We start from the raw sequence: 25285 nt of genomic DNA, 5'->3' as shown, positions 1-25285 counted from the left end.
CCCAATACTTTCATAACTCACAGCTACTCGGTGACTGATTTTGGTGGCACAGCTCATTTGAGAAGGCTCCATTCCTGAGCTGGTTTTTTAATGACTGAACTCCCTCCACCCAAAGGTTTCAAATGGTGGAGGGAGTTCAGTCATTAAAAAAATGATGGAGATGTTTGAGGAAGCAGAATAGTGAAATACAGAAGGACCAGCAGCCGAGTGGCAAGAGCAGAACCACTCTACTGCTTTCTTTTGAGCCCAGTGCTTTCACCCCTGAACTGGGCACCCACAGCCCAGTAAGATCCCCAAGTGCCTTCCCACTGACCCCTACAGGTTTTGGGTCAAGGCTGGACCTCCTCACTCCTCGCTGTGATACCACAACCTGCTTTCATACAAATGGGTGCTGAAGTCACACATTCAGGCCCCCAGGTCTGAAAGCACTGGGGTCAAAACCCATTTCAGTCAGGAGAAATAGAGCAGAAAATTCTTTGGCCCTACTCAGAGGTGAGGGAGAGGAGAGGATGAGCTGGGCAGGAGCCCACATGTGCTTGAAGAGAAAGCTCTGATGTTTCACAGACGGGAGGAATCTTCCAAGGGATGCAAAGCACAGCCCGGGCTGGGTGAGCTGCTGCAGCTCCTGCTTCAGAATAAAAGCCTGCCCAAGAAATCCATGCAGAAGGGACAGGAAAACATCCTAAAGTCTGCCTGGGTTATCACTCATGATAATGTCACCAAATCCTCTGAAATCAGGATCAATAAAACCTTCTAACACTGACTTTCTGGTGTTAGTGACTCAGGCATTACTTTATTCTTGGCCAAGGTTTGTGTGTGCGGCCAACAAAATTCTGGCCTCCACACAAATACTGATACAAAACTTTTCCACTTATTTATACATTTTTGGCAAAGAAAGAAATTAATGTTCATTGGCTCAAAATGACATCATTCATTAATTAGCATTCTTGTCCTCTGTTGGTTATTGATTTTTCACTGTTTGTGCTAATGACTCCATATTTTCAGTATGTTTTTCCTCCAGCAGGGACTTTCCAGCACACATATAGCAAGTCTTTATTAATATTGTCTTTACTTTCTGGTTTCTGCAAAATGTCCTCCTGGTCCATAATTCTGAACTCCTTGTATCCAATTTCAACAATACACCCCTCTTCTCCCAGGTTTTGTTCACTGAAGCATAAGAGAGTTGTTTATCAAAACTCAGAATTTCAGTAGTTTTCCCCAAGCTCCAAAAGTAGCTTATGACAACTTTGCTAAATGCTGGCTAAGAGTAATTTGAGACTAATACACTATTTTTAATTCATATAGACTGGTTATTAGTAATGAAAACAAATAATTTAAAAGTTCATTAAAGCCATTAGCTAAAATGATTTAAAAGTTCTATCATTTCTAACAATAATGCTCTTCTTGAGAAGTGATACCTGGTACAAAGCAGTTCCAAGGCTCCTGGCAGGGGTAGAGTGGCAGCTTCTCTTGCTGCTCCAGTGGTACAGCTATGGGCAACAGCACAGAGATTGCTGAGATATTCTACAAGCTGCAAATTATAGCACATATTCATCATTTTACAGTGTTGATATGCAGGTGTTTTGTTTTTCCTGCCACCCTTCTTGCCCAGGTCTGCTAGCCAGAGTCTTTAATCTGACACTGAATTGTTGGTAACCAAGCAGCCAATGTCCTACTTGGACATTTGGGTGGTGTAATGAGGCTGCTCAGGATGAAGGACTGGAAGTTATAACTTTACTGGGAGAAGAAAAAAGAAAAAAGAAGCCATTTCAGTAGGTTGTATGAGATCTCAGAGATATTTGCTGGACTAAGGGGTCTTGGAGCACCTGGACCTTACCTCCCAGAGTGTTTGAGTGGTGAGGGTGAGGTGTGCCCACTACTTTTGGGGCTCTGAGTGTGCCTCTTTCAGCCTCCCAGGGAGGCAGAGCTGCTGTGTGGCTGGGGATGGTGCAGCTTTCCCAGCTCCTCCGTAGGCATGGAGTAGTGTGTGAGTGCCAAGGAGTGGAGTAAACAGCAGTAAAAGGGGCTGGCTGCTGTGGGAGATGGGAACCATGGCCAGCCACCAGGAGACGGGAATGTTTTCCAAAAGGGAAAGTTTTCAGCAGGATTTAAGAGCAAATAAAAGGAGCCCTTGAGGACTCACGAATCCTACAGAGCTGCAAGGTCAGAGAGAGAGAGAAGCAAATTCTTGTATATTATGGTGACAAATCAGATATAGGGAGGTGGAAGAAGTTGCTCATACTGGCAAGCCCTTCAAGGACAAAGATTGCCCAAGCTCTCCTTAAAAAATAAATAAGTTGTGGGATTTTTTTTTAAAGCATCCCAGCTGTTTTTGCAGGGAGTTCCTTTGTCAGGAAGTAATGAGATCTTGCTGCCTGATTGATATAACACACATAGTAAAGAGGTTTCATCTGTTGTGGTCTTCAGGGCATCACAGTGCTCTGCAATATATATATATTAAAAAAAAATTACTCTGCTGACTCATGCTCTGCTCTCTGGAAACTGCAGCCCTCTTGGCAATCCCCTTCTTCTCCACCCTCTACCCCTGGCATTATTTCCCTTGACAGCCATTTCCCAGTTTTAAATTTTTTTAAAAATCAAACTACAACCCAAAGAGTATAGCTTGTGGAAGGCAGTGTTTTGTCTCCTCTAATCCTATTGGGAACAGATGGAAGGCTACAGAAAATCATGCCTGGAAAAAACCTTCCAATATCTCTAGCTGCCCATGTTCTGTTGTATTGCACACACATCTAACCATGTGCAAGGCAGACCTGAATGTTATTTTCCCTAATTACTCTTGTAAAGGGACTTGAAAAGAGTTTGGATGAGAATTGTGAACGTTTCAAAGCTACTTCTATTTCAAAGCTTTCTGGAAAACAATACAACTTAAAACATTCAGTTGCTGTTTTTCCTAAACAATACTACTTTTGGAGTGAGTTTTTTTCCTATTGAACTGATGGTTTTACTTGGGATTGCTTTGCAAGATGAAGGCTAATCTCTTCTAAGAGTTGCTAAATCAAGGCCTCTGATATTTTTTCCCTTTGGAAGATTCTTTTCCCCTTTTTTCTGTGTTCTCAGTGCAAGCTAATGTGGAAAGTGCTCTGAGCATCTTTGGAACGTGGTTTGCTCAGAGGAGAAAAGACTTTCAGAACCAAGTTGTGTTTCCAGTGTCCTCACATCCATCATCTCTTTTCAGCCTTGTCTTCCATGTCTGTTCTAGTCATCGACTGCTGTTTCCAAAACAACAAACCCCTTGGTGGTCAGGAATTCCTGCTCTCACTTGGTGGCCTCAGGCAGGGAAGAAGCAGGGTGGATAAGTGGTGGGAGGGGACAGAGGACTCTTAATCCCCCCAAACATTAATAATGCTAGAGGAGCTTTTTTTGAAAACATCTAAAAAACATGAGAGAAAACACCATAATACCATTTTAAGAAGCGTGGGCAGCAGGATATGGGAGGGGATTCTGCCCCTCTTCCCTGCTCAGGTGAGACCCCACCTGCAGAGCTGCCTTCAGCCCTGGGGTCCAACATCAGAAGAATGTAGAGCTTCTGAAGAGAGTCACAAAGATGCTCCAAGAGCTGGAGCCCCTCTGCTCTGGAGCCAGCAGGGAGAGCTGGGGTTATTCAGCTGAAGAAAGCTCCAGGAAGAGTTTAGAGCCCTTTCCAGTGCCTAAGGGGGCTCCAGAAGAGCTGGAGAGGGGCTGTGAACAAGGGCCTGGGGTGACAGAACAAGGGGAAATGGATTAGAGGGCAGGGTTAGATGGGATATTGGGATGGAATTGTTCCCTGTGAGGGTGCTGAGACCCGGAGCACAGGATGCCCAGAGAAGCTGTGGCTGCCCCTGGATCCCTGGAAATATCCAAGGCCAGGCTGGGTGGGGTTTGGAGCAACCTGGGATAGTGGAAGTTTTCCCTGCACATGGCAGGGGGTGGAACAAGATGGGCTTTAAGGTCCCTTCCAGCCCAAACCATTCTGTGACTCCATGATTTTACTGTGACCACTGTGCCCTGTTTGAGATTTTCCTAACACATCACCTTGGGAATTGGAGGAGGAGGATGATATAATCCTATGTTTTTCCCAGGAGCAGCCAGTCAAATATGAATCAGTGTTGGCCTCTCTCCTGCTGTTACTAAGGTTTTTCCGTATCTGTTGTTGTACCTGGCTATACTTTTACATTTCCTCTTCCTTTTTCTAGCTCAGAGTCATGGAACAACTTGAGATGCTGAGGGGCTTTTGTCTTCTTTTAACAGAAAAGCTCTGTCCTCAGCGATGCAGAAGAAGTAATGAAAAACACAAATGCAAATTAGTCACCCTCAGTTGTGTGATAAGGCTGAATAATCAATGGATTTAAAGACTGGTGTTGCCAGTGAAAATCCCTCATGTATTTTCTTTCAATAATGGCTGGAGACTGTTAATTCTGTTGCTTGCTCACTTGACTCTTGTGGGTTTATTCTCTTAGAATTGTGATGAGTCCATGAATTCATCTGGGAAGAGGAAAGTGATGCTCTCCACAGTATTTTGGAGAGTCAAGTACCAATGTATCTACTGACACCCCTGTTTCAATTGTCCATGTGTGCTCTTTGGGCTATAATTCCTGGATTTTCCCCTTAATTAGGACCCAGAAAACACAGGATATCAAGGTAGAGGTTATATTTCTTGTAGGATGCTCAGGATAGACCAATGTGTCTCTTAATTCAACTGAAGAAATGCAGGTGAGGTGAGCTCAGGTGGCTTTTGTGTTTTTGTGGGTTTTTTTTCTTTTCTGTGGAAGTTTTGATTTGTGATGTTATGTAGACTTATTTGGCTGTTGTTCTTAACTTGGTGACAAAATTCACATCCCAACAGAAAGAAGGAGGATTGGCAACAAGATTGACTGAAGCTGCATCTCCTGCCTTGTCTCAGAAAGGCTCCTTGAGAGAAATTGGGAATAAAAAACGAAGTAGGCCAGAACCGTGGTTTGCAACCTGAGCACCCATAAGCCATAAATCAGCAGAGTTCTTCCAGCTCATAAAGGTTTGAATAGCTGGGAATTCTGGCCCAGTGCCTCCCTTCTGGAGCAGCAACAAGCAGCCCCCCTCAGCATTCCCTTGCCTGGGAAATGACACACTCATTTAGTTTGAGGAGTTGCTTCTCCAGCCAAGGAGCAGCCGTGAACTTGGGCTCCCTCTGCACCAAACATGTGGCTCCTTACAAACATTTCAAGGGAAGGCAATTTATGGGACACTCAGAGACAACTGAAACACTTCCAAATCTTTTTTTAGGTTTTTACTGGAGACAGAAGCATGGCAGATCTGCAAGATCTTCCTCCATTTCTCCAAAACCTTGGGTGCACCAAGCCCGTGTGTGGGACTGTGTGATGCTGTCGCAGCCTCCTGGGAAAGTCACTATTTTTCCACGACCTGAAGCACTTTTCATCTCTCTGCTTGCTGGGCTGTGAGTGTTCTAGGGCAGGCACCATATTGTTTTGTTCTGTTTCTTACAATACTTGGCAAAGAGCAAAGAGAAGGCTGTCTTGGCTCTTTACCAGCTCTCCAAAGTGCTAAAATATTACTAACCTTGTAATAAATCTCAAATTTTTATTATTGTCTCACACTCCGCAGCTTATTTTGGCTCTGGGAATCTGCAAATTTGGACCAAAAAAAATGTAAAAACTTGTCAAAATGGAGCAAATGAGAGCACCCAGCTTCAGTCTCTTTAGCAAGACACAACTGTGAATCACTGCTCCTTGGGGAGGAGAACACAGGATTTCCTGGAACCAAATTCAGGACTTGACAGAGCTGTTTGATCTTCAACTGATGTTTTGTTTTTGTTTTCTAAGCAGCAATAACATCATTTTAAGCTATAAACAGACCATTTTCCCTTGTCCTTGAAGTGAGTCATTAATTAGTTAATAACATGAATTAATTACCGCCTATGCATAATTAAAGGGGCCATATTTGTTTTATCTACGATGTTCTTTCTAGTGGTGCATTCTTATTAACAGTCTCTCAACATCCAGTTTTCCTTGTCCCCCTCAGGATCAAAAATTCTCCTTAAAGTCTGGTATAACACCTGTGCCTGGGATGTAATGAAATACAACCCTCAAGCTCACCCAGGATGAGATATGCAAAATAATTACTCTTGGATGACAAAGAGAAACCCCGAGGGCTGCGTTCACAAAAGGATGCCTTGTTTCTCTGGAAGGTTGGATCTCTGCCTGCCCTGCTCACCAGGAGCCATGCTGTTATCCTGGGCTGGGAATTGTGGTGCTGAGTGCATGGCCTGAAACTTTTGACAGCTGCTTGGTCAGATTTGGTGGCCAAATAAATGGTTTGTCTAATTAATTATGAGGATCTTGCTGATGGGGCTGTGCACGGTTCATGGTGAAAAGTTTATGGGCATGTTTCAAACATCTTGCTAAAAGAGGACATTTCAAATGTCCTCTGATAAATAAGAACTTCTTCTTTTATAGAGATTCTCCTGGTAGACAAGCAGAGAAGAAACAAAAGCCAAGCCAGCCTGGGAGGAGTGTCTGTCCTCCTTCTGGGACAACAGTTTAATCTTTAGCTTGGAATGCTTGGCTCTTGCCTCTGTCCTCTCAACACATGGCCCCAGTCAGGTGCCATGGTTTCTCCTTGGAATTAAATGAAAATAAATTTCTGTTACCTGGGAGTAGCAGTGAGTGAGATGTGCTGCACAGACAAGCAAATTTGCGGGGCTATATCCCTCTGCCACATCACCAAATTTGGGATGAGTGAATATAAAACTGAATGAATATAAATCTGAGTGAATATAAAAACCTAATCCACATGTCACTGCATCTCTTAGTGCCTCATCCTTATTCCTTTATCACAGCACATTAAAAATGCTTCCCCCTACCCGAACTGAATAGAAACCTGACAAATCCAAATGGGAAAATGAATCTGTTGGTTTCCTTTACTGAAGGGGTAAAACTGCCTCGGTGATTCCAGATTGCTCTGGGTATTTTAGGGACTGATCTTTGGCCAGTCTGCACATTTTGTCTTGTGTGCAGTCTGACCAGGTAGCTGGGCAACCTAGGAAAATCCAGACTTTATTTAAAAATGTGATTTTATCAGACTTTCATCAGGTCTTTCACCGTGTTCTTGTGTGCAGCTGGGATCTCAGGAGTGCCTGACTGCAGCTCATGTTCCGCAGCACAAGGATTTCTGGCATTCAAGGGTGATGTCTTGGGGTTTGTTTGTGGTTTTGTTTGTTTCAGCCTTTGTCAACTTGTTCATATAACACAAGGAAAACTGTTTACATTAAATCCAGGCTGAAAAATATACATTAAAATTTGTCTTTCTGTTCTCTGATCAATCCCTCCTCTTTCTTTCTCCTGCTGTCTCTGAAGTGGAACTACTTGGAGTTCTTTCCTGGCATTAGCTTCTATTTTTACAAAATGACAAAATATTTAGTTCTGTGATGTATATTTGGAAGGTGTGTTTTATTTCGGTTTTTTTTCCCTTTCTCTGTGACCAAGTGTGATCTGATTGTAATGCTGTGAGTGATGGGCTAAACCAGAGCTCTCTTTTCCCTTGCTGCCAGTCTCTGAAGGATCTGTTATGCCTAAGTGTCAGACAAATCCATCCACTGCCAAAGGGAAAAACTCCTTCCTCCCCATTTCTAGTGTGTGTCCCCCTGGCCCTTTGCAATCGCAGCTCTTTGGATATTTTGTTAAATGTAAATGTCAAATACACCCCACTCCAGCAGCCAGCCCAGACAAACATCTGGACAGAGCTTGCACAGATGTCCACTGAGCCTTTTCTGCTGAAGGTATTTTTTGGAGTAGTTTTGGGTTTGTTTGGTTTTTTTTTTTCACATACACTCTAAGAATTGTCAGGCTGGAAGAAGTGAAACGTGGCTGCCTGTCACCGTGTGTGATTTGTGTGGGCCTTGGTGGGAGCGCAGGGAGCTCCAGGAGCGAGCTCCTCCCTGCCACTGACAGATGCAGCCCTTGCTCCAAGGTGTGCAGCCCCTGGAGGGGTTCAGGTGGGACTGGGGAGGGGGCTGGCCCGGGGGGAGCCTGGCAGGGCTGTGCTGGGGAGAGCTGAGAGGCTGCTCCAGAGGAAGTCTGGGATGGGGAGGAGGCAGCGGAGCAGCAATCCAAGCAATTTGAGACTCTGCCAGCTACCAGCAATGGAAATGTTGCTGATAGGTGGCTATCAGCCCATCCTGCCCGGGTCAGCTTCCCGCAGGAGTGAGTCCTCCTTCCTGCTCCTGGCCCCAAGCACACTCTGCTCCCAAGAGAGCTGATTGCAGCTTGGCCCTTGAGGTGAGGAGACTGCTCCAGCATCAGCTGGTGCCATGAGCTCATTCCCTGATACTTTTCCACAAGCTTGAGATGCGTTTAGCAGGTAAGGGAGAGCTGGCAACTGTCATGATTTGCAAAACAAAAAGATTCCTCTGCTCTGTTTAGTTCCTTCCAGTTTGTTTGACTTGGAGTTCAAGTCATATCAGCATCTCTTCATCTTCACCCTGGCTTTACACCCACCCTATGAACTGCTATGCTGGCTTTGCTGCCTGAGTTTGGGAAGCCAGCAGGGTCAAGGCAATTGAAAGCATTCTGGAGAGCTTCCACAGCCCCAGAGGTCCAAAGGCCACTGACTCACCTCTGTGTGTGGGATGGAAGAGCGTTTGAGGCGGCTGAGGAGCTGTCTGTTTGGGCTGGTTTTTCTGCTGCTGAATCACTGATCTCTTGGAAGATGTACCAAGCCACTCAAGCAGAGGTTGTGACCTCTCTGTCCTCTCTCAGAGGCATCTGTGCTGCCACGAGTCAATGTGGACTTGACCTCTGACTGTGAGCCTTGAATGCACAAGTCCTGGGAGCTGCACAGCAGATTCCAGTACCTGTTCTCAGCTGCAGCTTCTTCCTCCTCCCCCTCACACCCTCTTTGCTCTGGAGAAATCACCTGAGGCTGTGTACCAGCAGCAAATATTAACACCACCAGCCCAGCAGCACGCTGTGTGTTCCCTGCCATGCCCCAGGCCCTGGTGACAATCCTTTGGTCCCTGCAGTGCTTTGGGTCAGGGGAAACACCGCTCGAGGCTGTGTTTGCTGCTGTGTAGTTCACCCTGGTGAGAGCAGATCCTTATTCCCCACCCTCCCCATCCCCTTGTGGCTAATGAAAGCCTCCCAGCAGCTTGTGTGGGATGTGAGGAGTTTTCCAGGGAGTTCCAGGTGATGCTCAGTGCCTGACACTGCCCCGGTTCCGCTGTCCCTGGCGGGCAGCGCTGCCCCAGGCAGCCGTGAGCCCCTCAGGCCGCGCCTGCTGGGGGATTGTTCCAGCCTCGCCTGGGAAGAACCTCTCCCGTTTATCTCTGGGGAAAATACGTGGGTTTCCTCCTGAAAACAACAGTTTGCTGCTCTCTGGGGAAAGCTGAGTGTGAAGGGCTGTTGACAAGTGCGATGGTGATATTACTGCCTTCCTCCTCCTGTGGAGGGACGTGGCTGTGGGCAGGGCTGAGTCTGGACACAAGAAATGAGGATGGGCCTCGTGCTGTCTGAACTGGCAACTGAGTGGCTGGGGAGGAGACGTGGCTTCACTCCCTTTATCCAACCCAGTTGTCAAACATTATTACCTCAGCCCAGCTTCCAGAGAAATGCGTTGTTCCCGTGGGGCTCCACGGAGCACCTTGGCCTGAGCACAGCTGAAAGCACGTGAGCATCTGCTGAGCTGAGCGTGCATCTGCTCAGATGATGTCTTACAGAGAGCCCTTCCAAGAGGCTCCTGGGTCTTGTGTTTCCTCATGTGCTACTGCAAGCAGAATTGAAGAAAAAATCCTTCCTAAAAGCTTGTTTTAATGTGAACCTGGACTCATGTGGTACCTGTAGGCTTTACCTGTGGTTTAGGAACAGCAGAAACTGGGGAGATTGCATTGAATTTTTCTTCTTTTTCACAGATTCCTCGAGTAAACGGGATCAATTTTGCTTCATCTATGAAGTATGAGGAAGGATAAATGCTTTCTGTTCCTCCAGAGACTGTAAGGGCCCACAGCAGTAGATGCTACTGCCAGTGGGAGCTGTGACAGCCAGCTCTGTGTGCTGACAGGTCCCTAAACAAAGCAGCTTGTCCCACCCTGGACCAAGTAGGAGCAGAAATGACACCGGCCTGGGAAGCAGGACATGATTGGGTGCCACATGTGTGTGGCCTCTGGACTATGATGACAAAATTCATGCAAGGACTGGGCTTGGCAGCTCCTACAAAGCTCTTCAAATGAGGAGGTGAAATGGAAAAACTGGGTGAAGGAGGTTAGATTGAAAACCATCACTTATTTCTGTCACTGGTTCAGTGTGGATTTGACAAAGGGTGGTTCTTACATCCTCTAAAGCCAAGGTGCTTCCTATTCCTCACCTTTGATGTGTAGTTCTGATAAGGGAGTCACCAAGAACTTCAGTGTCAATCAATAAGCTGTGAGTATCTATTTGATCATGACTTGTTGGGCTTCAGTGGGATTGGACATGCAAATAAAAGCTCCCTGAGAATTACAAGACCTGAGGCTGAGAGTGCTCTATCACAGAACAGTGTTTCTATTGTGAGTGCAACCACAAAACAGCAAGAAACTCATCTCCCAGTTGATGAGCTGTGTGGGTGTTCTTGTTTTGAAACACAGATTTCCATATGCAAGAGATGTGGGCAATTCCCACTTCATTTATCTTTGCTATTGAGCTCATGTGCAAACAACCCAGATTCCAGATATGTTATTTCATGGTGATAAGGTGAATGGGATCCCAAAGTACAGAGCTCCTTAAAGCAGGGTTAAGTGACCCTAAAACTTGCTGGGCACATTCTGAACTGATGCAAACTGAAATTAATGGGATTTTTCCTGACTTTTGGTTATATGTTGATTTAAACAAGCAACTACAGTCAGAATTTTCAGTGGCTTTTGCAATAGTAAGGGATTTTGTGGGAGGAAAACAATGAAAGGTCTCCTTTTCCACCATGCTTTTCAAACAACTGGGTAAGACATCTGAAAAGTGAAGAGTTTTATCATAAACTGTTGTTCTTGGCTGATTCTCTTACTCTCCTTGCAGCACGTAGCTCTTGCTTGGTGTTTTCTCCTGTATCTGTGCTAGGCAGATGACGTTATTGTGATTAAATGAGACAACACAAGGGAAAGCTGAGTCGGCTGAGTAGGAAATCGTGTGTCTGCCCCTCAGCTCAGGCAGGCCTTAGTGAGCTTTCAGATCACTTTTAGATCAGCTTTTAGTTATTCCATGGTTCTCCAAGGCTGAAACTTCACAGTTCCCACTCTTGCTGTTATTCCAATGATGAGGAACTCTAGGGATGGACATAGTGGGGAAAATTGGCTGGAAATCTGCTCAGGAACGTCTCGTGTGTTCACATTGTGGGTTCAGGAATCACCAGCATGTCCCAAAAAGCATGGCTCCAGTTGTGTATCCTCTCCCCTGGCAGCTTCCTCTGAAGCAAGAGAAACCTGGATTAGATCTATGATTTAAAGGAGTCTTTTCCAAAGCTTGGTGAGAAGGCAGAGGGGGGTGGGGGGGAGGAAAGGAAGGTTCTGGGTGTGCTGAACCTGAAGGGGGAACCCAAAGCTTCAGGGTGCCCAATTTAATGTCACAAAAGGCTTTTTCCCAGACACTTTCCCCATCTGTCAATGAATCTGGAGGCTGCTTCTCTGCCCTCTAACTTCTACCAACTTTTCCAGGCCACCTGATTTTATAATCAGCCCTCTGCTTGTCCAGCCCTGTCTCTGATAACTCCCCTGCTTGTGGCACTCCTGGAAAGGATTAATCCTCACTGCCTTCCTTCTGTTCACAGTAGTGGTGCCCAAGAAAGGACAGTTTCAGACAGACTAAAAAGGAGAAGGGACTGTCACAATTCAGATGTCCAGCTGCCCTTCCAGACAGTTCAGCTGAAGACTGGAAGGGTTTACAAGGGCAGCAAGGAAACCTGTGGAGCAGTTCCCTGGCACTTTAAAGGCAGACATAACACAGAGTTAAAGTCCTGGCTCTCAAGCCCTTTGGAGGAACAAGGAAGACCTCCATCAGAAGTGTGTTCAGGCAACAGCCACAAGTTCATGGGCAGATGAGATCTTTCCTCTGTAGCAAAGGCCTAAGTAGAACAAAATTCAAGAGTGAGAAACTTAAGGCTTTTCAAACTTAAGGCTTTTACCCTACTTTCAAAACTAAAACTAAGCCAAGTGATGCATTTTTTCCAATGTATTTTTTTAATGGATCTCTTTCTCACAGCTCCATTTCCTGAAGTGATTCCATTTCTCGGGGTCATCTTAAGGCTGTGGATCCTTGTGGTATCGCTCTTCCAGCAGCCTCCCTGGCCCAGTGGGCCTGCATCTGAAATCTGGGATGGAAGATAAGCAGTGGTAGCTTGTCCCTGTGCCAAGTTGTGCTTTTCTTATTATTGTCAGTATCTGCAGCTATCCCCTCCTGTGCTTTGGGGCTCACAGACCAGCACGTCACTTCCAGTTCGCAACTGAAAATGGAAATTTGACCTCATGGTTCAAGGTTCACAAGTTAATCCTGAGACACCGTGACTGTATTTGCTATCTCAGGGTCTGTGGAGCACCTGGCAGGATGGCATTCACTCCTTGGTTGGGTAACTTTAGCCACTGGGTAGTTTCTCTAACTCATTTAAGAGGCTGGAGTTGCCCCTTGCAAGTGCCAAGCTCCACTCAGAGCACCAGGAATTGGTGAGACAGCCTTTAAAGAGCCATGGGCTAAATTAGTCCCTCACTACAGAGAGGGCTGAATGATTTCTTTGTACTCAGATGACTGGTTAACTCTCAACTCTTTTATTCTTTACTGACCCTCTTCTCCCCATTATTCTCCCTTGCTCTCCAAATGAGTCCAAAACAAAGACTCAAACCAGGAACTGCAGCAGGGGTGAAAGCTGAGAGCCTGGGTCTGGCTGTCATGGAAGAAATCAATTGGCCTTTGTACTCTGGAGATAAATAGCACGGTGGGATAAGGCTTTGTGGCTGAAGATTGTAAGTTCACAAACATTATCTGCTTTGAGAAAAGCAAATATTTGATCAATCACACTGGATGGAAACTTGGGGGTGTATGTACACAATCTTGAATTTGTGCTGTCATTGTTAGATGTGATCAGGTCTGTCTCTGGCTTGAACTGGTGTGTGAAGGGTCAAGCCAGCAGGATGTGAACTGCCTCTGATAGAGGAGGGTAAAATATTCAGCATTTAGAAGGCCAACAAGCCCAAAATTCCCCAAAGGAGAAGCTTTTACCTTCCACTTCCTCTGAGATCTTCTGGAGGTAGAGATCAGTGGTAGGTCTGTCCTCTCAGGGAGAGGAGGGAGGAAGAAAGGGAAGGTCATGGGGTAAATCCTGCTTGCTGCAGCACTTCCATGGGCTGGGAAGCACTGGTGTTCAATCCTCAGGACTGCCTCCAGTGGGAGAAACATTTTGAAAGATGCACAGAATTGCAAAGCAAGAGAATTTGCTTGTGCTTTGTTCCATGCTTTGAGGCCAGAAAACAAGACAAGGCTGCTCCTTGCAGTTTATTTCCTAAAGCTATTTCTGTAATGGTTACTTTATTAGAAGGGAAACAGGAAAATTTAGAGGACAGGAATAAAAGTTCAGCCTAATCATCATTGTTTACCAAATGTAGGGCCATCTCTAAGTGGTCCAGAGCAAAGGTTCATTTTGCCCAGCATCCTTCCTCTTTAAGTGACCAGTGTTGGGTGCAGAGGGGGAGCACCCAAGGCTTGACCCACCAACATTCCCCAGCCTGGGAGCCTCCAAAGCCCAAAGGCTGTGTCTGCATCTTTTGGTCCAGTTTAGTCTCTTCTGAGATGGTTACCAGATAAATTTTAGTAAGTTCATTTTCTACTTGACAGCATTTTACATTCCAGAAATTCTTTCAATAGCTTCCTTTTATGAGGCTAAATACATAAAGACATTAATGACACTGAAATAAGTTCATTTTCAGTGTATTTTCTCCACAAAGCAAGAAATGCCCACTTTCATTATTGCAACAGATTTCAGAGACCAGATCACTCATGGTCTTAAATCAGGGTGTTTCCATCCAGAATTGCTGCTTGCTTTTGTCAGCAAACCAGCTGAGTTTGGCTGGCTCATGCACCAAACCAACAAACCCACACTTGTGGGTGTAAACCCAGACAGGGTAAAAATAGCTTTTGGTACCTCTTTGTGTGTGATTTCCCTGCCTTCCTTTAGCCCCTGCTGAGAACCAAAATTTGACCAAATACTGCTGTCCTCAGGAGAGCTTGATGTACCAGACAACTGCTCATGAAGAATGGCAGGCGAGGTTCCTTCTCCATTTGCAGTAAGTCTGATTTCAAAGGTGTTTTCCTGCCAAGTGTGAGCTCTGTTCTGCTGAAAAGCAGTGCCAGATCAAACCTCTCCAGTCTCAGGCCTAAGCCAAAAAAAGGCTCCTTTTCATTTAGCTCACGCATCAGAATGATGTATAATATTCCATAGTGCCTGCTACAGGACACCAAAGAGTTAAGCTGTTATTTTGGCTAAAACCTATCCAAGAAAAATGCAATAAATTTAATTCTGCTGTCTCTGGACTTCTGTGACGGGTCTAATGGCAGGAGGTGTTGGGCCATCATCCAGACTGGTGGAGGCTCTACGTTCTGAATTATTGGTACTGAGTACAAACACGTGCAGTGCTTTTTTGTATATCTTATTCTAGCATTTATCTGATTTTTGTTGATAGACTTCTCCCTTTCACCACTTTCATGCTGTTTTCACCACCTTCAGAGTGTGGTCAGCCCCTGAGACAGGCTGTCAGCCTGGGGACCAGGGCGAGCTGAGTGACTGTGGAGAGATTCCCATTTTAATACTTAAATTGGGGATTTATGTGAATTCAACCACCCAGATTGTCACTTAAGGCACTTGTTTCCATTCATTTGTTTCCATCCTCCCTCCAAAATCCTGTAGTGGTGAGTAAAAGATAGAGGAACCCAGACCTGCTCTGGGACCAAGGGAGGCTTGAAGAAGAGTTTATTGTGAGGGTGGTGAGGCCCAGAGTGTCCAGAGAAGCTGTGGCTGCCCCTGGATCCCTGGAAGTGTCCAAGGCCAGGTTGGACAGGGCTTAGAGCAACCTGGGATGGTGGAAGGTGTTCCTGCCATGGCAGGGGTGGAATGAGATGATCTTTAAGGTCTTTCCAACCCCATCTGTGATTCTGTCATCTAGACAAGCAGTGCCATCATCCATGTGTGGATGAGCACTGGGGCTGCTGCTTGGCTTTGTTTTTGTTTTGGCTTTTTGGGTTTTTTGTTGGTTTTTTTTTGGGGGGGGGGGAGGAGGTTTGGTGGGGTTTTTTTTTGTTTCTTTCTTTTTGTTCCTTTTTTTGTTTTGTTTTGGTTTTTGTTTCTTTTTAAATTCAAATAAACATTGTAGTACTATTCTTTGAATGGCTGAAGGACGTGGGATCCTCTTTTTCCCAGACAGATTTTTCTGGGAATCTGCGCTCCCTCCGCAGAGCGCAGGATAAACAAACTAGAAATTTTTGGGTTTTCAAATCAAGATAAATAACTATTGTTCTGCCCTCTCCCCTGCCTCCTTCTCTTCCCACCATCTCCCCAGCTGCTTTCCCTCCCTGAGAGCATCCCTTGGGAACTCCTCTGTCCCAGATGAGGACAGAGACTCCTCTGTCCCTGTGCAGTCCTCAGCACATGTCCTGCTGAGGCACAAGGGCAGCACTCATTATGTCTTTCCCTCTGTTTTCCACGGCTCCAGAAACCAGCCCCAAATCAGAAAAATGTTGGTTTGTGGCTTGCAGGGCCCCTGCAGCCCATGAGTGAGCAATGCCATGGCCTGAGGTGGGCTGCAGCCTGGGTTGGATCTGGGTGCCACTGGGGACTAATGGATGATGAACTCTGTTTTACACTTAAATAGGATCCCATGAGCTTGCCCTGCAAGAGCTTTATCCTTTCAGGGTTTCCCAGCAGGAGCTATTTTTATATAGTCCATGCTATGACAGATCTCTTCCCAGGCCTCAGGGACTTGGACAGAATTTGTGTTCATCAGCTGTTGTGACCTGTGGTCAAAATGGAAGGAGCAGGAAATTAGGCTGTCTGGTGTGACAGGGCATAGAAAATCTCTTTACCAAAGGAAAAAGCTATCCCAAACCACTGGGCCTTGCCTTCTAGGAGAGGAAGAACAGGTGGCAGGGTCCTCAGAGTCCTAGGAAATGCTAGTATGGCCTAAGGGGTGTAGATGTGATCAGAAATTGATATATAAGGTGATGATAGCTGTTCACCAGACAAAAAAATCCTGTAGGATTTTTCTCTAACTGTAGTCACTCATGGAATTTTGGGGCTGCAAAACCAGCAAGTGTAGCTCTGCATCCCCAGAGCATGGTTCTGGGAATTACAGGGAAGGAGTGTTTATCTGGGGTGGGGAAATGGGACAGTGCTCCCTGCCTCATCCTCACTGAGCAGCTGCCAGCAGCTCTTGGTAGTTTGGCTTCTCTTGGAATGTAAATAGCTGAAAGAGGCTTCAAGGGCATTGAAGGCAGCAGATCCCAAAACAGAGAGAAAGTAGAAAAATGCTGGGAATACCAGGTACAAACACCACTGCTCAGAACCTCCCTGGAGCTCTGCAGGAGCAGTTGATGTTCCTGAAGTGTAAGGAACTTCCTGAAGTGTAAGGAAATTCCTGAAGTGTAAGGAAATTCCTGAAGTGTAAGGTGCTGAAGCCTTTATCCAGCTCTGGCTTTGTGCTCTCTCTTTGGAAAGGCACCACAACATCTCCCCTGAGGCAGCTGGGAATTGGGAGTGTTTTCTTCTCATAAAGAACCCTGCTTTGCCCTGAGATAATAATGGGCTCTGATCCCCAAATCCCTTCCCACCTGGGGGCTCTTTCCATAACGAGAATCAGATTTGTGAGTGAGGGTTGCACTGGTGCTATTAATTTAATAAAAAAGGGGGAGGGGGGAACTGAGACTTAGGCCCTTCTAGGTAGGGTTGGCAATCAACCCATTAATCCCATTCTTAAAAATCCAGAGAGACTCCACAGGTATATATAACAAAAATCTTCCTTGATGCAGCCTAAGCCTCTGTCTTACTACTTCTACTATCCACCACAACCTCTGGGAAAGGATGAATCCATTCCTCTGTCCTGAGTGAATCTGAAGGTCATGATCATCCATCTTCTAGACTAAACAATCCTCATTCTTTCACTCTTTCCACATAAATCGTGTCGTCTCAGTCTTCTCGCTGATCCGGGTTGGACTCTCTCCAGATAATTCCCATCCTGGTTCCTGGGAGCAGTCACCACGTTCCCAGATCCCTCTTTGATGTGAAATGACAGCCTGTGGTGTGGAGGTGCTGGGTGAAAGTGAAGGTCTGGGGTTACCCGGGGCGGGCATGGGGACGGTGGGATGTTTCTCAGACAAATTTTCCAAATTTGCCTTTTGGAAAATGCAAGTATCAGACAGGACGTGCGAGGAGTTGCTCACATGTTACTCCAGGAGCAGAGTTCCCAGGAGGGAGGGGATGTCTGAGTGCCAGCCCAGGAGAAGCTGTCCCATAGCAAAACTGATCAGATCCCATGTGTGCTGGCATTCCTGTCCCACCAACAAACACCCCATTTCTGCTTCCCAACAGCTTGCACCCAGCATGTGCATTCTTCTGAGATCAGAGCTGCTTTACTGCTGAACCCTGAGGACATGACTAATAAAATCCTTTATTCCCAGTTCCTAGTCTTTAAGGCATGTTCCTTCTTCCTCCCCCCACCTCATCTGTCCATTTTTATCTGTGAGATAAGTATGTGTTAAAGAGAGACTGGTTTGATGTTTCACATGGTTCTAAGTCCTGGATCACACAGACACTTAAGCTTAATTGCTGCACTTGCAAATAGAGACCAGACTTGCTCATGCATGAGAAAACAGCAGGATCCAGAGGTGTTGTGGCGTGCCAGGCACAGAGACATTTGCCTGATGCTGATCTGCATCTGGATTTCCTGTGCCTGGAGCTGGACAGCGATGTAAAACCTCAGCATGGTGCAGCACATGGCATGGCCAGTCATCCCACTGTCCTTGCTCTGGGAACATCCATCCTAGGGGACAGCTCTGTGGCACCAAGAGCTCTGGCCTCTTGCAGCATCAGCCTTTTTCCCAGCTTGTCCAGGCTTTTCCCACTGCAGCATCCTCCAGGTACAGACAAAGCCCAGCTTTTGGCCAGGCCCTGTTTATAATTCACTCTCCTTGTCAAGGAAAAGTGCTGATAAGACATGTTTGCTCTCTGTGGCTCTCCCTACCTGGCTGCTATGCAAAGCCCCCAAGAGCAAACAGAAGAGAAATGGGCCATATTTGGGACTGCTGGAATAAAAGCAGGATGGCCATGCTGTGTGTGGAGCCAAATGCTTTGCATAGTTGTGCTGTCAGCAAACACAGGCAGCCAGAGCAGGGAACCAGGCACTAGCACAGCTTCTTTCTTAGCTCCCATTTGCCTTTGCATTTGTTATCTTGGACATAAAGAGCTCTGCAAGCCAGGGATTTGGGCAGTTAACCTCAAATAAACCCCAAAAGACCTACTTCAGTGAAGTGTAACAGAGTCTGTTGAACCTAATAGAGCTGGGCTTGCTCTCACCAGGGGTAATTTGGACTCTTAAGGTTTACTGTTTCCTGGAAGTTAATGGCATTTGGGGGAATTTTTTTGCTTTGTGTGCAACTCTGATTACTGCTTTTTCACCTTGGCTTTGTGTCTGGCTCCTCTGCACAATTCAGTGTGTGTACACCTGTGAGGGAGAATAGGCAGCAGTGAAAGGATGCACCACTGCAAAGACAGATATTTGGGCTGGCTGGGAAATAGCCTTTCTACTCACACAGACAGCAAATATTTGACACTGAGCAAGAAAATCAGGTGTGCTGTTTGACAGAGTGGGACCCTGCAAAAAGAGATTTGACCCACCAGCAAATTATTTCACGGCTTCACCCAGCCCCAGTACTTAAAAATACTGTTTAGAATCAAAGCACCCTGCAGGCAGCTGGTTTTGTTTCTTGAAACAAAACCCAGTCATGCTTTATAAGGTCATCAAGCTCCCAAAGGGTGACTTGGGGAATACAGCTGCAGTTGGATAGTGATGGGATGAAATGGAACTGACACCCTTCAGAGGCAGAGCTGGTGCAGGAGCTCTGCTTCCACTCCTGGAGATGGTGATTCACTGGTGGGTAAAGGGAGCTCACAGCAATTAGAAGTGCTGGTTTCAGCTCCTGGCAGTGACTTGGATCATTTCTGGCTCTAATGTTGATTTCTTGAGGACTTTTGGGTGTTCAGGTGCCAGCTTGAAAATTAGCCTTATCATGGGCTGTTGGAAAGGGAGACAGGAACTGAGGTTAAATATAGGCTTTGACCAAGCAGGAGTTATCCAAATGGGTCTGTTCTCCTGCTCTATGTAATCACCAGCAATTGAGAGATCATTGAAATAAAATACAGATCCAGCCATTTAGAGGATCTGGAAGATAAAAGCCTGGCTGCATCTGTTGCGTCTCCTAAGAGCATCAAGCTGCTCAATACAGCTTCCAGGACTTGTGGTGTGAGCTGACTGAGAGCAGCAAACCAGAAAGAAAGCATTCCCCACTTGGAGTGGCTTCTGGACAAAGACTGGTCCCATCTCCTGTTGGAAAACTGTGACAGAGAGAATCAAGCCCCTTTAGAAACCCTTTTCTTAATAGGATCAGATCCAAGCCACAATTTGGAAATTCAGGAGGCTATATCCCATTCTCTGATATCCTTGTTGTCAAGCAGGATTTCTTACTATTTAATTCCTTTATAAAGATGAAGCAGCACTGTGCATTTACAGCTCTCTGGTGACTTCAGCAAGCCTGACTGACACCTCTGTAAGAACGCAGTGGAACCTGACATAGCTCAGCTCTTGTCTCAGGTCTGCACTCTTCAAATCTATCCTGAGCCCCTGCTGCCTTTCTGCTGCCCCTGGTTTGTGATTGCTCGGAAAGGTGCCCGTGGTTGTGTTTGTTGGGGAAGTCTGAGAGCTCTGATTTAACCCAGACACAGCCCCCAAGGCACAGTGGTTTCTCCTCCCCTCCCTGCTGAGGAGAGGGCAGGATGTTTATCCTGCTCAGCCAAAGGTACCCAAATCCTGAAAATCTTACTCAGTTTTGCCTGGTACCTGGGATTTCTCATTGGCATGTCCGGCATCAGCGGATCCAGCTGAAACCCGACGTCCCCAAACAAACCCTGCCTTCAAAGCCCGACTTGCAACATCCTCCACAAGGAGAATTTCTGGCTTGGCATCACCCTGCTCAGAGTTTCTTTGAAACACTCCCTTGTTATCCTGGGAACAGGATGCATGGCTTGGATGGGTGTTCACAGCCCCCATGGCTGCCCGGGGGCCGAGCAGCCAGGGGATTTATGAGACGTGGAGAGCACAGCCCGGAGGAAAACATTGGGTAATGGGAGTTGAGGAGCCAGTGGGGCTGTTTATCTCCCCCCAGGCTCCCAGGGGAAGGCAGCTGTACCGTGTCACCTCCAACACACAAATCCCTGCCCAAGCCTCATTCACAAAATCCCACAAGAGCCTTTATTTGTGCGGGGAGCCCTGCCCAGGTCAGGCTGGGACTCGGCGCAGGCGGCTTCGCTTATCAGAGAGGCTGTGGCCAGGCTGGGAGCACAGAGAGCTCCTTCATCCATCCCTGGCTGGCTGGGGAGCCTCTGCCCCCCTCCCTGTGAGCGAGGTTTGGCAGCAGCAGCAGCAGCAGGCCTGCCATGAGCACTGGGTGCAGGAGGCAAACACCCTGGGTAGGACACAAATCCCTCTCTGCCCACGTCTCGAGGAAGGAAGGAGCGAGGAAATGATGTTGGGAAATGATGCCTGCCTTGCAGCAGCTCTGTTTAATTTTCTGGGTGGTGATTTTTGAATGCCATCACCCAGGGACCCAGGGGTCACTCCTGCCCTGCAGGTCAGAGCCTCAGGCAGTATAAACAGGATGGTAGATGCTTAGTTCTGATGGAAAACATGGTCAGCACCTGCCCACTTTGTTACCTGGATTAGCCATTTACAGCCAGTTGCTCTTTTACACATTTCAGTGTCTGGTTTTCCAACATAATTCTTCCTTTCCCTGTCTCAGACTCTGTTGAGTCTGGCCCCTCGCTTTCTGTAATTGAAATATAAGCACTGCTGTGCATCAGACAGACCTGGGGTTTCTTTCTGTGTTTCTTCCTTCTTCTTTTTTTTTTTCCTCTTTTTTTTTTTTTTTCCCTAATTTCTTTCATGGTGGCCCATGGGATTATGGCTGTAACTTTAAATACCTTCCACCACCACCAGCTGAAATGAGGTTGGGGAACAGGGAGAATTAAAATATGCTTCAAAGGACTACACAGGAGGAATACAAATAGAAACAGATAGCTTGAATTTAATCTTTTATAGGCTATTTCTTAGAGAATAATATCAGCCCAGGATGGGGTTAGTGCCTCTGGTAAGGGTAGAAGGAGACAGCTGCCCCCTCCTCCTCCTCCTCCCAGAGTCCTTTATGGAGAGCTTGCTGTGCTCCACAGTGGACAAATGCAAGGTCACACTTTTTTTTTCAGCTCTCCCATCAGATTGTGTTGCCTAAATGCCCATCTCTGCCTGGCAAGGCATCCTTCATTCCTCTCAGTTCAGGCCTATGGCCCTAAAGAAGACTAAAACTAAACAAAATCCTCAGCTGGAATGGACCTGCACAGAGCAAAGCAAACACAAAGCGCTTGCAGCCTGTGAAAACATCACATCTGCCTCTTCCTGGGGTGGAAAATCATTCCAAAAAAAGGCTGTAACTAGTGCTGGAAATTCCAACTGGAAAGCTAATAGCAGGTTAAAATAGCAAAATGTGTGTTTGCCTCCACCCCTTGTTTACTGAAGACGTGTGTGAAAGTCAGAGTAGATGCCCTACGCTCCTGGCTGTCATTTATCACCAGGAACAGGTCACTGGCCCTGGCTCAGGATGGAGTCACTTCTGCATCTTCAAAAGGCACAAATCATCCCAAGACAGCCAGAAGAAATTGCACAAGCCCAGTGTTTGGGGCCAGGCCCCAGGACACCTGGGCTCAGCAGAGCTGTGGTGATTTATGTGAGGAGCTCCAGGGCACAAACCCTCTGCTCGTGCATCGGTCAGAGGGTTGATGTCACCAGGAGAGCTTCCCCAGGCCACTGAGGAAATATCCACCTTCTCTGCAGGACAGGTGGGTGGGATGGCACCCTGGGAGCCCTGGCACATGGAGGTTTGGGCATCCTTACACCTGCTGCTGCTCACCCACCTCTGAAGCTGCAGGAACATCTCAAGGGTGCACCTGCCATGAGTGATGGTGCTCTGTTGGCCTGGGCCACGTGGGCTCTCATCCTGCTGAACCAGGAAGGTGTTGGACAAAGGAATCCAAGTGAGAAATAGTGTTTGGTGCACTTAAAGCGAGAAGATAAACTGCCTTAATCAGGTGTGTTTACAACTCAGTCCCATCATCCACACTGACCTCTTCCTTACCCACAATTATCCTCCCTGCCTGTAAAACCCCTTTTGTGCAAGGCTCTAAGATTAAATGGGTGCATTATTGCCCTTTGTGTGTTTGGAGGGATTACCCTGCAGTGCTGGTTCTCCGAGTTTTAGCTTAGCAAGGGAAAACCCGACGTTAAAATGCTCGGGACTTCAGGATCACAGCCATCCCTCTCCTTGTTCATCTTCATTTCCTCCCTACCTTTTTATCCAATGCTAGTTCACCAAGTTCAAGTGGTCACAAATCTAAAAGAAATGGAAAAAATGGAGAACAGCATCTCCAAAAGAAGCTGCAAACACAGGAATGAAAAGCTGTGTGGAATGGGCCACTCACCTTTTCTGGAAGATCCTTCAGTGTTGAGAAATGTGTTTATTTTTATCTATTTTTATCTAGAAACTGCACAGTGACTACCAGCCCTCCCCCCAGATTCAAGCCTTGAGCTCTCTCCCCTGAAGTCAGTGGCTGTTTTTGCATGGATCATTAAAAAAGGGAAGAGTTTTTCTGTCCCCAGCAAGTTCTCCTGCGCAGGGCGATGGGTGGGAGACTCAGTCACAGGCTGGTGCTTATCTGTGCCACATATTTCACAGCAGAGCTCTAAGTTTGCTGTCACCTCACATAGTTCCATGGTTACATCTTTTCCTAAATATAGGAAAAGCCTGGTAAGCACTGACATCAGGAGTTCCTGTTCCCAGTCAGCCCCTACCACCTCATCAGCTTTTCAACAGATTTACAGTATTGCAAACTAGGAAACAGGGAGGTGGGGAAGGCTCAAAGGTAAAAAATAGGTAAACATAACATGAAATAAGAGTAATAAAAGTAAGGAAATAATCTGAAAAGAAGTGGTGGGTAATGATGGGAATTGTTGTTGTTAAGAAAGATAAGGGCTGGGGAAGATGGAAAAGAGCCCTCTGGTCCTGTGTATGCTCTGCAGTGGTGTGAAGTGTGGGCCTTGCTGGGAGACTTCTTGAAACTCTTGATAATACATAACTCGTAGGGAAATCAGCGTTAGCAAAGGGTATTTATGAACACAGGAACAAAAACTACGCTGAGCTTACCTTGAGACATCCTGCTTGCCTGCCAGGTCTGCCTGGAGAGGTTTGTGCTGGCTCACATCCAGAGCGCTGGAAACGGAGCTTTCTGTGCTCTGCTGCTGCTCAGGGAGCAGCTACTGTTGAGAGGAGCTGACAGGGTTTGACCTCTGATGTGGGTCTGGGCTGGACTTGGTTTATGAGTGACACCAGGGCTGCAGGGGAGCTGGTCAGGTCTCGCTGTCTCCTGCTGTCCCCACTCCATCCAAGCTGCAGCCTGGGCAGCTGCACCAGGTACCTGAAATTCTCATCAGCAGGGTATCCCCAGCACTTCAGAGTGGGAGTGTGGTGCTCAGCTCCAGTGAACTCCTTGGATATCTGAGCATGAGGCAGATTTCAGTACCTGCTGAGCTTTCTGAGCCACTCCCCAGCATTCCCAGTATGTTTGCAGGTATTCCAGGGAAGCTCCTTCTCATCTGCAAAGCAGAATTGGAGCCTAAGCCACTTTTCCCATCCTGTAATTCCCCTCTTTTGCCACAGACTGGGGAGAACACACATAAACTGCAAACTGCCTGATGACCCAAACTTGGGTGATTCCTGTTCTGCATCTTGTCCAAGGAGGTAGGAATGAAAACTGAAAATATTTGTGCAGTTGAACAAGTTGGAGCCAAACAGCACTGTAAGAATGTGTGTGATTAGATCAGGACCGGTTGCTGTGTGTGAGCTCTCTCCCTGCTAACACATCTGCCAGTTCATAAATGTCCATGGAAGCAAAAGGCTGCATCTGCCTTTAATTGGGACAGATAAACTGCAGGCAAGCCAAATTCCTAGGCATGCCTGCACATGTCTATGCAGAGCTATAGTCTCTCTTGGTGATCTCATTTAAACATAGTCAAAATGATTAAAAGATGCCCTTCCCTTTTGTTTTGAAATGTAATTTTCCCTCAAAAAACAACTGGGATGTTCCTGACAGCTGTGCAGCACACTGTGTTAGTGCATCCCCAAGCAGATCACAAAAAGAATTAAGTGTTGGGCAGGGTTAACACTTAAATCTAAACTGACTGGTATTCTGTCTGGAAATTCTGATTTATCAGAATTGAAACTATTTGGGGGAATGGGTTTTCCCCTGAATTTAGAAAGAACCCAACGGGTTCAGCACTGCTGTGATCTAAATTTGAACTGTTATTTTCTGGATAGAAACAATGCTTGATTTGGCTTGTATTAAAAAGCTGGAGAGCATTATACATATATACAAAAAAAAAGTCAAAATTGAAGCAAAACATCTTGAAGGTATTATAGCAGACCCTTTTGGATAATAGCATTGTGAACATTTTAGAGATACAAAGCTTTACTTGAAGACAGATGCAGAAATACCAAGACCTTGACAATACCCCCAGCACAGGAAGGGCATTTTGCCACCAGTTCTAGGAGGCACGACCTCCCCAAACCATCCTGCTTTTGGGTGACCTGAGGGGCAGAGGCGGATGGGGCAGGTCTGGGAATGGCAGCTGAGTTTCCAAAATCCTAGGGGCCAGCTCCCAGTCACTAACACTGCTCCCTGCCTTTCTTCCCTCTTCATCCTCAAAAGGCTCCTGGGAGCTGCTGATCCTGTGGGTGCTGCTGGCTCCCTGCTGATCAGGTCACCCCTCTGGCCACGTCCCAGGCTGGCTGAATCGCCCTGGGTGGCTCCAGGCTCCCATCACTCCTCCCTCCTGCTCCTTCACCTAAGGAGGAATGGGAAAATGCACATTTAAAGCTGCCCATGGTCACTTGAGTTACAGGTATCAAAGCAGTGTTTTATGGAG

At 46.6% G+C, this 25285-nt stretch overlaps 1 protein-coding gene across 35 annotated transcripts in view; it reads left to right on the top strand.

The window, feature by feature from the left end:
* Positions 1–25285, top strand: part of LOC111931866 (putative methyltransferase DDB_G0268948) — a 169314-nt gene that overhangs the window by 118588 nt on the left and 25441 nt on the right. Inside the window, exon 3 of one of the 35 annotated variants that reach the window (XM_086896279.1) lies at positions 5260–5431. The exons of the other annotated variants lie outside the window; for them this stretch is intronic. The gene's annotated coding sequence lies outside the window, so the exon portion shown is untranslated. The remainder of the gene's footprint in view (positions 1–5259; positions 5432–25285) is intronic. 35 annotated transcript variants of the gene reach the window in all.

Source organism: Cyanistes caeruleus, chromosome 7, assembly GCF_971803275.1.
Source record: "Cyanistes caeruleus chromosome 7, bCyaCae1.hap1.1, whole genome shotgun sequence".
Classification (NCBI taxonomy): domain Eukaryota; kingdom Metazoa; phylum Chordata; class Aves; order Passeriformes; family Paridae; genus Cyanistes; species Cyanistes caeruleus.
The sequence above is the reverse complement of the archived record's forward strand: the minus strand, read 5'-3'. Positions and strand labels throughout refer to the sequence as shown.